Source organism: Nannospalax galili, unplaced genomic scaffold, assembly GCF_000622305.1.
Source record: "Nannospalax galili isolate Female #2095 unplaced genomic scaffold, S.galili_v1.0 scaffold25, whole genome shotgun sequence".
Classification (NCBI taxonomy): domain Eukaryota; kingdom Metazoa; phylum Chordata; class Mammalia; order Rodentia; family Spalacidae; genus Nannospalax; species Nannospalax galili.
In genome coordinates this window covers 1563572-1575269 of record NW_008355642.1, presented here as the reverse complement: position 1 = coordinate 1575269, position 11698 = coordinate 1563572, and the positions used below count along the sequence as shown (strand labels likewise).

The 11698-nt window shown below is 45.2% G+C and overlaps 1 protein-coding gene across 5 annotated transcripts in view; it reads left to right on the top strand.

The window, feature by feature from the left end:
* The first annotated feature begins 3951 nt into the window (after positions 1 to 3951).
* Positions 3952 to 11698, top strand: part of Rtl9 (retrotransposon Gag like 9) — a 45777-nt gene continuing 38030 nt past the window's right edge. For 2 of the 5 annotated variants that reach the window (XM_029556071.1, XM_029556069.1), the window contains exons 1-2: positions 6582 to 7137; positions 9081 to 9255. The gene's annotated coding sequence lies outside the window, so the exon portion shown is untranslated. Of the gene's footprint in view, positions 4086 to 6581; positions 7138 to 9080; positions 9256 to 11698 lie in introns of those variants that run through there. The other 3 variants (XM_008852954.3, XM_029556070.1, XM_029556072.1) reach the window with 2 other exon arrangements.

Genomic DNA, 11698 nt, shown 5'->3' with positions numbered 1-11698 from the left:
GAGATAGAAGGCAGAGACAGGAGAATCCTTGGAAGTTCATGGGCCAGCTAGCCCGCATACACAGCAGGAAAAAAAAAAAAGGATTGACTGTCTCAAACAAAGTGGAGGTGATGCCAGATACTCTAGGTTATCCTCTGACCTCTGTAAGTATGCTGTGGCACACAGCGTGATCACACATGCATGAACACATGCATACACACAGTACACACATATGTGTTTCTGCATATCTATGTATATATACACATACACATATATGTCTCTGTGATCACATTGCTTTGGTTTGAGCTTCTCTTTAGCCTTTATGAGCTATGCGGCATTGAACAAATTTCTAAACACATTGATTTTTTTCATCTGTAAAATGGGGAAATTAGCAAAATCCCCATCAAAAAACCAGGAGGGGTAAATGAGATAATGCATAGGAAATGCTTAAGTAGCTCCCGGCAGAGAACAACTAATTGCTACACATTCCTATGCTTAGGGTGACTATAATGATGACAGTGACAGCATAGCCCCAAATAAGGACAGGCTTGATCTCTGTACATTGATATGCAGAAATATGTTCAATACAGCATTGTGATAAAATCACATTGCAGAAGAGTTAAGTGTAGCAGGATATGATTTTCGTTCAAGGTATTGTATGCCTTTTTTAGGACTGTTGATGGACAATCAACAGAGCTTGCTTCTGGCAAACAGACTGAGGGAGATAGATTTTCACCTCAGCAATGATTAGACTCCTTTGAGAGAAGCACGTGTTAGTTTTATAATAAACAAAAGATGTAAAGAGGGGAAAAAAAATCTCCATTTATAACTGCAAGGACAGTTAATCCCACCAGGCCTCACACCCCCGTTCTTGGCTACAGTCCAAGCTCTAAGCCTTCCTGCCCTTCACGTGTCCTCTTCCCTCCACCTCCTACTGCTTCGTAAGCCCATCCCCAGCGCTCCTGACTCATCTATTTCCTCACCACTGCCCGTTCGCACTCCTCTCGGTGCCCTCTGAAAGTGCCACCCAGCAATGAGCAATTCCGTCTTCCCTGGATGAAGTTCACAGAACACGTTTGTCTGCCTACCTTCGCTCCTGGAAGTGCTGAAACAGGAGTCGCTGCCGAAGAGCTCACGGCTTTGCCGGCAGCGGCCTCTAGTGGCCATTCTCCTCACTCCCACTCTACAGGCACCCTGGGGCTGGGAGGTGGGGTCTGTGCTCTAGCTTCCCCAGCCTGCTTTCAGACGGTTTACTCCTCCATCCTCCGCCAAGAACTCCTCCTTCCCAAGACATCGGGCTACAGCACCCTCTTCCCTTCTCCCCTCTTCTCCCCTCCTCTCCCCTCCTCTCCCCTCCTCTCCCCTCCTCTCCTCTCCTCTCCTCTCCTCTCCTCTCCTCTCCTCTCCTCATGCATTCTTCTTTTTCCTAAACCCTTACTCCCACATTCAAGGAAGAGTTCAGCATCTGGCTCACTGTCTTCTTCTCCACCCCAAGTCCTGACATCATTCTGGGTGAGTTTAACATCCATGGTCCATGTGCAGGACACACCTCCCTTGCCATGCTTTCCATGCTTAATCACCAGTCAGAAGCCCTCCATCAACATCCTGCCTGCTGACCTCAAAGCTCTCCTCTTTACCTCGGGAGGATTGCTAGACATTTGAAACTCTTCCATTCATGAACCCACTCCATCAACCCCATCACCTTACTTCCTTCCCTCTCCATCCTCAAAAGTGATGTTGTTGTTGTTGATGATGATGATGATGATAGCAATAAACAAGTATGTGCCAGGCATATACTAAGCCTATTAGAGCATCGTTTCTATACGGCCTTGTCATCCTCTCAATAACTGTATGAGACAGCTACTGTTGTCTTTTATAAAATGAGATTGCTGGGGCTCAGAGAGGTTAAGCAACTTACCCAAAGTCCCACAGCTAGTCCAAGGCAGAGATGATTAGAAGCTGGTTGTGTTTGCCTAACTCAAGGAATGTAGACTTCAGGATTTTGCCTACATCACCAACTCCCTTACCATATCCATGAAGTAAAAATCCAAAGTCTGGATAAATTTAACTGACAACAGTCTCCTCTTTTGTGGAGGAAATCCCACCAGTTTGTTGATTAGTCTCACTAGGAAAGTCATAGTTTCCAACCTCAGCGGGGCCCTCAACTCAACTACCCAATTGTCAGTAACCGTCCTGACAGTAGCATTTGCAAACTTTCTCCACTGCCTTCTGGAGTCAGACTGTCTGGGTTTTGCTTTGGGCACTTCCATGCTCCACAGTATAGCAGACGTTAAGGAAGGGTGAGGTGGAGGATGGGATGAGGGAACTGCCATGGATCGAGTGACTTCTGGGTAGCAGCCTCTGGACCAAGTGCCTTGTATGCAGTGTCTCATGCAGTCCTCCCAGCAGCTCCACGAAGGGAGATGCTGTTGTGATTCTTGCTGTACAGAGGAGGAGGTGGAGGCACAGAGAGGTGGTGTCACTTGCTAAGGCTGTAAGTGGAGAGCCCACCTCATTAGCTTACGCCCTCCTTATCTTGATGGATTACTGTGGTGGGCCACTTGTTAACTATCTCATGCTCTGCAACCTGCCTGTACATCTGACTGTGCTCCAACTTTGTTTGATACCCTTCCAAAGTTTCCCCCGGTCTTCAGAATAAAAATGATACCTTTCATCTTAATGATTTGGTCCCTGTCTTCCTTTCTCACCCCATCCCAGAACAGGGCTACTTTGGGTGACTCGATGACACCTCTCTTTTTCCTGTCACTCTCCATCTTCCACACCCCTTTGCTGTCTCCCTGTAAGGTATCACTTCTGTGCTTTTATACATCATTTCTACATTGATTCCAGTGTACTATCATTTCCTGCCGACTTTTCTTATTTTCTCCAGTAAACAGAGCTGATTAAAGGTGGTTACTGTTCCTTTATCATCTCAGTACTCCCCGGGGCATAACACAAAAGCCTGATTAAACCTGTGTTTGTTGAATGGCTGACTGAATGAATGAATGGAGTGAATGAGGGAGGAAAAATCCCTCACTTGGAAAGTTTAGTGACATGAGCCGTATGGTATCTGGTTCTTGGCTGGAGCTGCAGCAGTTTTTCCCTATGACTACAGTGCTGTAAAAATATGTCTGCACGTGGATAAAGACTGGAGGAGAAGTTTCCATACAAAATTAAGAGTTGTGTTAGAGTGGTGAGTTGATGGATGCTTTTTTTTTTCTTCCCTGTTTGCAAAATGTTCTTTAGCATTTTTTTTCCGAATGCTTTGGCAAAGCCGTAGACATTGTAGAAGTAGAATCTGGGACTGTCACGGAGGAATCGACAATTAATATGTATTGATGCCCAGTGTACCCTCCTGGGTTCTGAGTGCTGTGGGGAGGCAAGTGGGTAGAGGCGACTCATTCTGACTCAGGTTCACATGGCTAGGAATCTTGCCAGTTCTGTTGGATTTGCTGGAATAAAATGAGAACTTTCAAGAATTTTCCAAGCTCCTGGGTTGAGGTATGTTTTTTTTCTCCCAAAGCTTGGCAGCAAACAAAGATGGCTTTTGTTTGCAGCAAAACACCCATTCCTTCAATTTTATCCTGCAAAGTGACTTCTACTGCTTGGAAGGGTCTGGTTTACTCAACAGGGAAACTGACTATCCATGCTCAGTTGGTGCAGAGATGACCAAAATGTTTCCCTTTTCTGGCTCTTGAATCAGATGTTTAGGAATTTCATTGGCAAAAAGATGAAATTGTTCTTTTACTGTGGTAGGATTTCCAAAACTACATGTTGTGTGTTAACCCAAAAGAAAGAGGAAAAAAGAGGGGTGGGGGAGTAGTGGTTGCCAAGATGCAGATGATGAATGCTCTGCTTTTATTGGGTGCTTCCTCATGCCACGTGTCTGGCACTGTGCTCAGGACTTTGGAGATATCTCATTTAAACGCCTTCCAAGAAGGGCTGCTCTTAGCCACGTGTTAGAATCGGGAAAATTGAGGTTCAGAGAGGTTTACTCTGAAATTCTGAGACCAGGATTTAAAGCTAGGCCCAGCTGGCTCCCCTTGGCTAGCTCTAACCATTCGGCAACCCTGTCTCTAGGTTAGTCTGCCTGCAGTGGAGCTGAGGTATGTATTTATTTTTTATTTAACAAACGGATTAGTGTTTACCATGTGTGGAGCATATGGCAACTGCTTTATAAACACTAGTTCATTTAGTCCGTGTAGAAAACCCTGTGAGAAGGTACTATTATTAATACCATGTGAGAAATGAGATCACAGAGACAGAGAGAGGTTAAGTCACTTGCTAGGGATTAGGCAGGCTAGCATGTGACAAAGTCAGAGTCACCACTCAGTTGGCCATGTTCTGGTATCTGATTCTTAACTTGGACCTTGTGCTATACAACATCGGACCCTATCACTACCTCTGCCCTGTCTACCCAGCTCTGGCTCAGAAACACTAAAAGCAAATCTTCTAAAACTACATGAGTAGTTTAAAATTGATTTTTTAAATTATTTTTGCTTTGTTTTGTTTTTTAGAGATAGGGTCTCCTTGTAGTCCCAGCTGACCCGGAACTCACTATATAGACAAGACTGGCTCTGATCTCACAGAGATTCACCCACCTCTGCCTCCCAAATTCTGGGATTAAAGGCATGGGCCACTACACCGGGTTTCAGGTTTCTTTCTTCTTCTTTTTAATCTTACTTTTTCTTTCTTTTTTGGGGGGGTGGATTTATATTTTTGGAGTATTTCCCCCAGTAAAGCCCACCTCCAGCCTCATACCCTCAGCCTGTGTTCTGTTTCCAGAGGTCTTTCAGAGTGGGGTAGGGGCAATAAATAAAATTTTGTCCCTTGTACCATGACAGGATCACAACACTTCTGAATAGGCAGTGGCCTTGGCTTTAAATCCCAGGAGACTTTCTGTATCTCAGTATCAGAGGTCCATAGACTAAGAAGGGAACTTTCACCAGACACGGTGCATTGAAGTTGTCATTTTCAGTGTTTTGTGGAGAGGAAGGCTTCTCTTGCTTGCGGGGTTCATGAAGGGGTTTTGGTATGTCACCTCTATTCATTCAACAGAGACATCAAGATAGTTTCCTTTTGAAGGTGATTTGCATGAGGTCACCAGGAGCAGACAGAATGCTCTACCCCACTGGTCACACTGCTCTCTCTCTCACCTCCTCCAAATGCTGCTGCTGCTGCCGCTGCCACTTCAGTCCCTAGAGCCAGGGCTAGACAATGGCGGCTGCTCAGCTGGAAGGAGGGGGAGTGGAGGGGTGGCAGGCCCAGCCCACCAGCTTGAAAGCTTCATTTGACAGGGGAGGAGGCACATCTGGTTTGGGTTTTCAATTTAATTCAACAATGATTTATTGTAGGCCTGCCAGCTGCAGAGGTTCTGAGCTAAGCTAGGCAGCAGGAGATTCAAAGATAAGTAAAATCTTGTCTGCCCTTAAAGGCGTTTGCTGGGTTGAAGGGCTATATAGACCCAAATGAACAATTTTTATGTGACAAGTTTGCCTTGCATCTGTTTCATCTTTGGACCTTCCCAACAGGTTCTGTGATGGGGAAGGGCATGATTACTTCATTTTACATGTGAGGAAAGTGGGCTTCTGAGAGGAAGTGACTGGCCCAAGGTCACATAGTTAGGAAATGACTGCACCAGCCCTGGAACCTTGATGAGTCTGCTTCTCAAGTTCACATTTTCAACCATTCTATCCCCCCTCCTTCCCAGAGACAACGAAGAGGATGATAATAAATACGTCCTGTCCTTGGAGGTCCTGCCTTGGACTGAGCAGACTGGAGATATTATTTCATGGGCAACTTCCAACGGCTCATTGAGGCTGGTGTTAGCATCCCATTTTCCAGAAAATTGATATTATCTTGAGAAGGGACAGAGCTGGGATCTGAAGCTAGGTTATGCCAGTTCAGTAGCCTGTATCATAATAGAGGAAGAAGTGGGATGGGGTGCATAGAACCTGGCAGGGAGAGCCATGAATTGTACCCATCTGGGAAACCTACATAGCAGAGACCGTATTTGGTTTGGCTTTGATGAATGAATACCAGTTTGGTTAGGGTGAGCTGGGACAGAACGTTTTCCAGTCAGAAGAGATGTTATGAATAAAAGGCTCAAAGGCACAACACAGAGGGCACTGTGATTGACAGATTGCAAGTTCATCTAGCTTTCTGGCAGGGTTCCTTGTGTGTGGAGGATAACCCCAAGTATTTCCCATCTCTTTGTTGAGTTCAAGGTCTTGATCTTCTAGCAAGAGCAGGTATTCTAACCTGTAGGACTTTCAAATGATACACTGTCATGCAGTCCTTGAGAAATCATGCATGACACTCTTTGTGCACGGCCTGAAAGGCTGCAGGGAATGCGAAAGAATACTCAGTTTCTCAAGTGTGTGCTGGGGGCCCCCGTGTGGTTGGGGAGACAAGATACACACACCGGAAACAGCAGCAGCCAGCCCTGGCAGTTTGCAATCTGGACCAAATGAGTTTTCCCAACTGTCAGATTTCAAGGAGAGCTGGGAGGTGCCTAGAGGAGGCGGCTTCTCCAAGGGGGTGGGTTTGGGCTACAAGGCGTGGATGCAGAGGAAGGCAGGCAAGCTGGAGACCGGGTGGGGCTACTAGTGTGGCTAACCTAGAGGATTCTGGAGAAGTCTCTAGTCCCGAAACTGCTGTTGTTCCCATCCATGTCTTAACCTCCAGGAGTTTCTTTCAGAAGATGGGACTATATGGGATCAGAGACGGCCCTTGGGAGCTGGGAAACAGGGCCGGGTACCTGATATTCCTGATCCTCCAATTTTCTACACTTAGCCTCAATTCCTGGCAGCTCCCCCAGCTGCTGAATTGTATGTGTATGTGTGAGCGGTATTTTAAATTAAGCAGTGAGTGCTTTCAGCTCATCATAAACATGCTAAAAAGCTTCAGCCACGGCCTGAGCCCACCCCCACCCCTTACACACAGGCAGCAGCTGGGGCCACTCGACCCCACACTCTAATACTCATTGCCTATGACTCACCAACAAAAAAGACTATGTTTCAGTCTCCCTGGGTAGCTGATTCCTAGTTGTGGTGGGAAATCTCAGTCCGAATTTGGAAGGCAAAGGGCCTCAGCCCCGCCCTACTGACTGAGCATTCTACAACATATGGAGCGCCTACTATGTGCAAGGCATTATGGGTAAGTGCATTAATCTTTCTGGACTTTCTCAGTTTCAATATGCATGCTAGCTATCATCTTGCTTGCTTTACTCCCTACCACGGATCTATGTCTCAGTCATACTGGCCTTTCAGTTTCTGGACAATGCCCAGTTTTTTCCTGCCCCAGGGCCTTTGTGCATACTGCTTCTTCTCCCTGGCCTGCCTTTGCTCTTGCTTTTGGCATGGGAGGCTTTATCTTACGCTTACAGTCTCAGCTTTTTAAATGCTACCCCTAAAGACAAACCTTTCTGGGGGACCACCAACAGTTAATTCTTGCCCCTTCTTAATACTCATTTTATGGCCTATGCTTCCTTAACTCTCTTTACCTCTCTGGCTGATTATGTCACTTTATGTTTTCTGTTTATGGTATGTCTCACCCATTGGAAGGGAAGCTCTAAGAGGACAGGGACCTTGTCTATATGGCTCAGCAACGTGCCCCCTCTCATCGAGAGTGCTGTTTGGCACATAGTAGGCTGACATAAATAAAACCATCTGGGAAATATTTTCTCCCTGAGATTCTTGCCAAACATATGGTTGCTGAGGGAGAGATCATGGCAGATCTGTGTCATTCCATATGAAAGAAAAATTTGGGCTAAAAGGGAGGAGTTTGTTGAAAACAATTCTGTTTTAGAAACCAGTCCTTGGAGTCTCATCCCTAGACACAGTCTTATGAAATTAAACAAAAGGAATAAAAAGCACAGAAAGCCAACTTTTTATTGGGTGCTTAGTGTTTGCCAGGAACTGTTCTAAGTTTCTGCACAGATTATCTCATTTAATCCTCATAATAACCCAGTGAAGTCAGTTCTATTATTAGCCCCATTTAACAGATGAGGGAATTGAGGTTGTGAGCAGAGAAGCAATGTGTCTAAGGCCACATAGCTAGAGAGAGGCAGAACCAAAAGTTGAACAGAGGCAGTCAAAGTCTGGGTCCTTGAACTAAGTCACCTGCACCACCTGTGGCCCCCACACCGCCCCCAAGGTCTTGTGTCTCTTAGGCAAGCAGTCTCCACGAAGCTGCCCCCGCCTTAGAATTTTATTTTATTTTTTACCTGTCTGTCTTTCCCGTTAGACTGGAAGCTTCTCAAGTGCAGTGACTGGGACTTCTTCCAGTTTCATTCTCTTGAGCTTGTTCCAGGATAGGTCCCAGTCAATATTTGTTGACTGAATGAACTAGTAAAGGACTGAGTGGCTCCCTGTTAACTTTATTTTCTTCAGGCTTATGGACTTATGTTTATTTTCCTGGTGAAGGGTAGCACTGGGGACGAGTGGTCTGGTAGAAGAGGTCTCTCTGATCACAGGGTATAAGGAGGACTAGTTCTGACTGGGTAAACCTGTGTTCTAAGAGCTCAACCCTTCATCTAAAGGCTTTCATTTTGTTGTCAGTCTAAAAAGTCGCTGGACCTGTTTAGGACTTAAACAAACTTTCAGTGTTCAAATCCTATCTCAAATCCTTTGCAGAACGAGGCAGGGTGTGGGGAAGCAGAGAGAGGGGGCAGTTATAAATAAACAAATACCCACAAACCGGCTTTTTTTTAAAAAACAGAATTTGCTTCAATCAGCGCTGCACCTCCGTCATAAGAACAAGTGGGTGGGAACTTTCATACTGAATGCCTTTATTTTTCTCCCCTAGACCAGCTGAATGGCAGGATTTTGGGCTCAGGAGGCAGTTTTCCAATCCCTGGCACACACTTAGCTGCCCTACTGTGTCCCATCCATCACACATGGAGCCCTGCACAACATACTCAGTCGTCATATCTGCTGCTTCGGCCCTCAGAAATAATTGGGTCATTGTTTTATTATACTAGCGAGAGGGCTGTGAGCCTGTTTAGGATTATGTCACTGATATTTCTGTGAAAAAAACAATCATGATATGTTGGTCATTTAAAACAGCTGGGAAAGCAACTGTGTTATTTATTGTTTGAGGTGTTCCACCAGCCCCTTGAACGGACTTTGCTTCACAACTCAACCCCGGTAAATGGATCTTTCTGATGTTTGTATGCCGCATTTGCAAAGCTTCCTAGAGCTTCAAAGGCCTAAGCAGGATCGACCTCTTTGCATGAACTTGGACTTTCATGTTTGTGAGCTGAACTTTCCGAAGGTGAGAGATGCTAGCTTTTCATGTGCATGAGAGCTGTACACTCTAGTGGCAGGATTATGGAAGATACTATCATTTGTTCTCTAACTGATGACTGGGGTCCAGTATGGTGTTAGTTCAAGAAAAAAAAACAGCGTTGATGATGTTTATGGGGTAAAATTCTGCAGATAGGTCATGTGTCAGGGTACAGCTGTGTTTTCTATTGTGTGCTAATGTTAGCAGACCCTGGGCTTTCATTGTGGTGGCCAGTGCATTTGAACAGGTCTCTTCATGAGTGGCAGCCAGGAATATCTGGGCTTATCAGCAAGTAGTCATGGTGGTGGACCATCTTTGTTGAAAACAAGGACATGATTAGCATTGATTGAAGAAGCATAAAGAGAGCTCAAGTTTGGATGCCATCTTGTCTATTACACCTTGCCAATCCCCTTCTACTTCTGTAATAATCTGGAGTTTTAGGGCATGAGGCCATTAAGGCAATCTTCAAATGATACTCGGGTAGGTGCCTGTCCATTCACCTTCTGAACCCAGTGTTTGCCAAACTAGCACTGTGCCCTTGCCAGCTACCATGAGGTGTGACAGTCAGAGATGGCCTGATAAAGCAAATTTGCCAAAGGGAAAGAGTGGCTTAGAAGAAAATCTCCAGATCCCAATTGCCACAGCTATAAAGAACTCTGGTTCCTGAATGTTTTTTTGGCAATTGACTTCAACCACTTTGCTTTCAAAGTGCTTTGGACTTTGTGTTGTTCCTGGTGACTGCTTTGGATCTGTCTTTTCCTTCTGGCTGTAGTTTCCCTCTCTGTAAAATGGGGTTCTTGCTAGGATCAAATGGGAAAACATAGCCAGATCTGGCATAGTGCCTGGCACAGAATAAGTGCTCAGTAAATGGTAGCTGTCATCTCCTTTGCCCTGTCCAGGTTGCTTCTGGTTCTGTTTTCTGTAGTTCCAATAGTGACCTGGACCAGGGTCTTTTAATGCCCCTGACTGGCAATCTAGGTCACCTTCCCCTCAGAAAAGCTGGGCATTCCTCTCTGGCAGCCTTCTGTTGTTACCTGTCGCCATGTGGCACATGCTATAACCAGAGGCAGATCTCTGCCAGCTGCTGACATTAATCTATCAAATCCTGGCAGAGAATAAGTTTGTGGGCAGGAATTTGCATGTTGGGGCCAGATATAAAACCAAGAGGCAAAGCCATATTTACATGTCCCTCTCCAACAGTGAGCAAATCATCCATATTCTGGTTAAATCCAGATGTTTCACACCCATGACTGCAATGCCACATATCAAACAGTTGCTTACAAAGAACACAGAGTGGTTTTCCCATCAGAAAGTAACCTGCAGGTCACTTCTCAAGTTACCAAAAATCAGCTACCACATTTGGATATTGTCCAAGTATGTCTTCAAAATGACAATCTTGTTGGGTACCATGTAAGGACTTTAATTTGGAAGCGTCCGACACTTTGTATATTCTTTCCAAGGGGTTTCTGATTGCTTTAATTTGCAGGGAGCTCAGATATTGGAGAAGATAACTCACCTGCTCTTTGAAAATGCTGTTCAGTCGCCTTGGAAAACAGCCAATCCAAACACTAAAAGACCAGACAGAGAAGGCAGGAATCCTGACTGCTATACTGAGTGCATGTCCAAACAAGAACAGGGGTGGGGGAATCATAGAAAGAGGAGAAAAGACAGTTATTTTTGCAGACTGGGCTGTGAACTGATGCCACCTTGCCTCCTGTTCCCTAAATGCTCAAAGATGTGGCATGGTGACAGCAGACTTCCCTGGCAGGGTTAGTTGCCCAGACTGAGAGGTTCATGGGCTAGAAGGCCACAGGGCCAAGAAGACAGAAGTCCACTGTCACAGTCAGTTGTCAAGTACTCTGACTAGTGTTTTTTCTTGTGGATTTAATGATGATTGGTGCATTGGATTCTCCTCATCGGGAGGAGGGGAGAGGAGGAGTAGATACAGTCAGCTACTCTGTACGTGTCAGGCTGTATGCTTGTCTTTTCAATACTCAGTCACATTCTGAGAAACACTCTCAGGTCAAGCAACTGTGTAGGTATGTTGGGAGAAGTGGGCTTCTTTTTATGTACTCACAGCCAATAGTAATCATAATTTTCTGTTATTTTCAATATTAGATGTTGTGTGGTAAGAAACAGAAGCTTGATTGCTGAACTAGCTCTATTTTACTAATTTTTTAATATACAGATAGTATCCTTCTATGTGGTCCAAGCTGGTCTTGAACTCATTATGTAGCTCAGACTGACCTTGAATTTATGATTGGTCTGCCTTCTCCACCAAGTTCTGGAATTATAGGTGTGTGCCACCACATGTAGCTCTAAACCCATTCTTTTTTAATTTAAAGACCTTGACCTCACTATGTAGCTGAGGATTTCTTTGGTTCTCGGGCTCTACTTCCTGATTCGGGAGATTACAGGTGTGTACCACCAT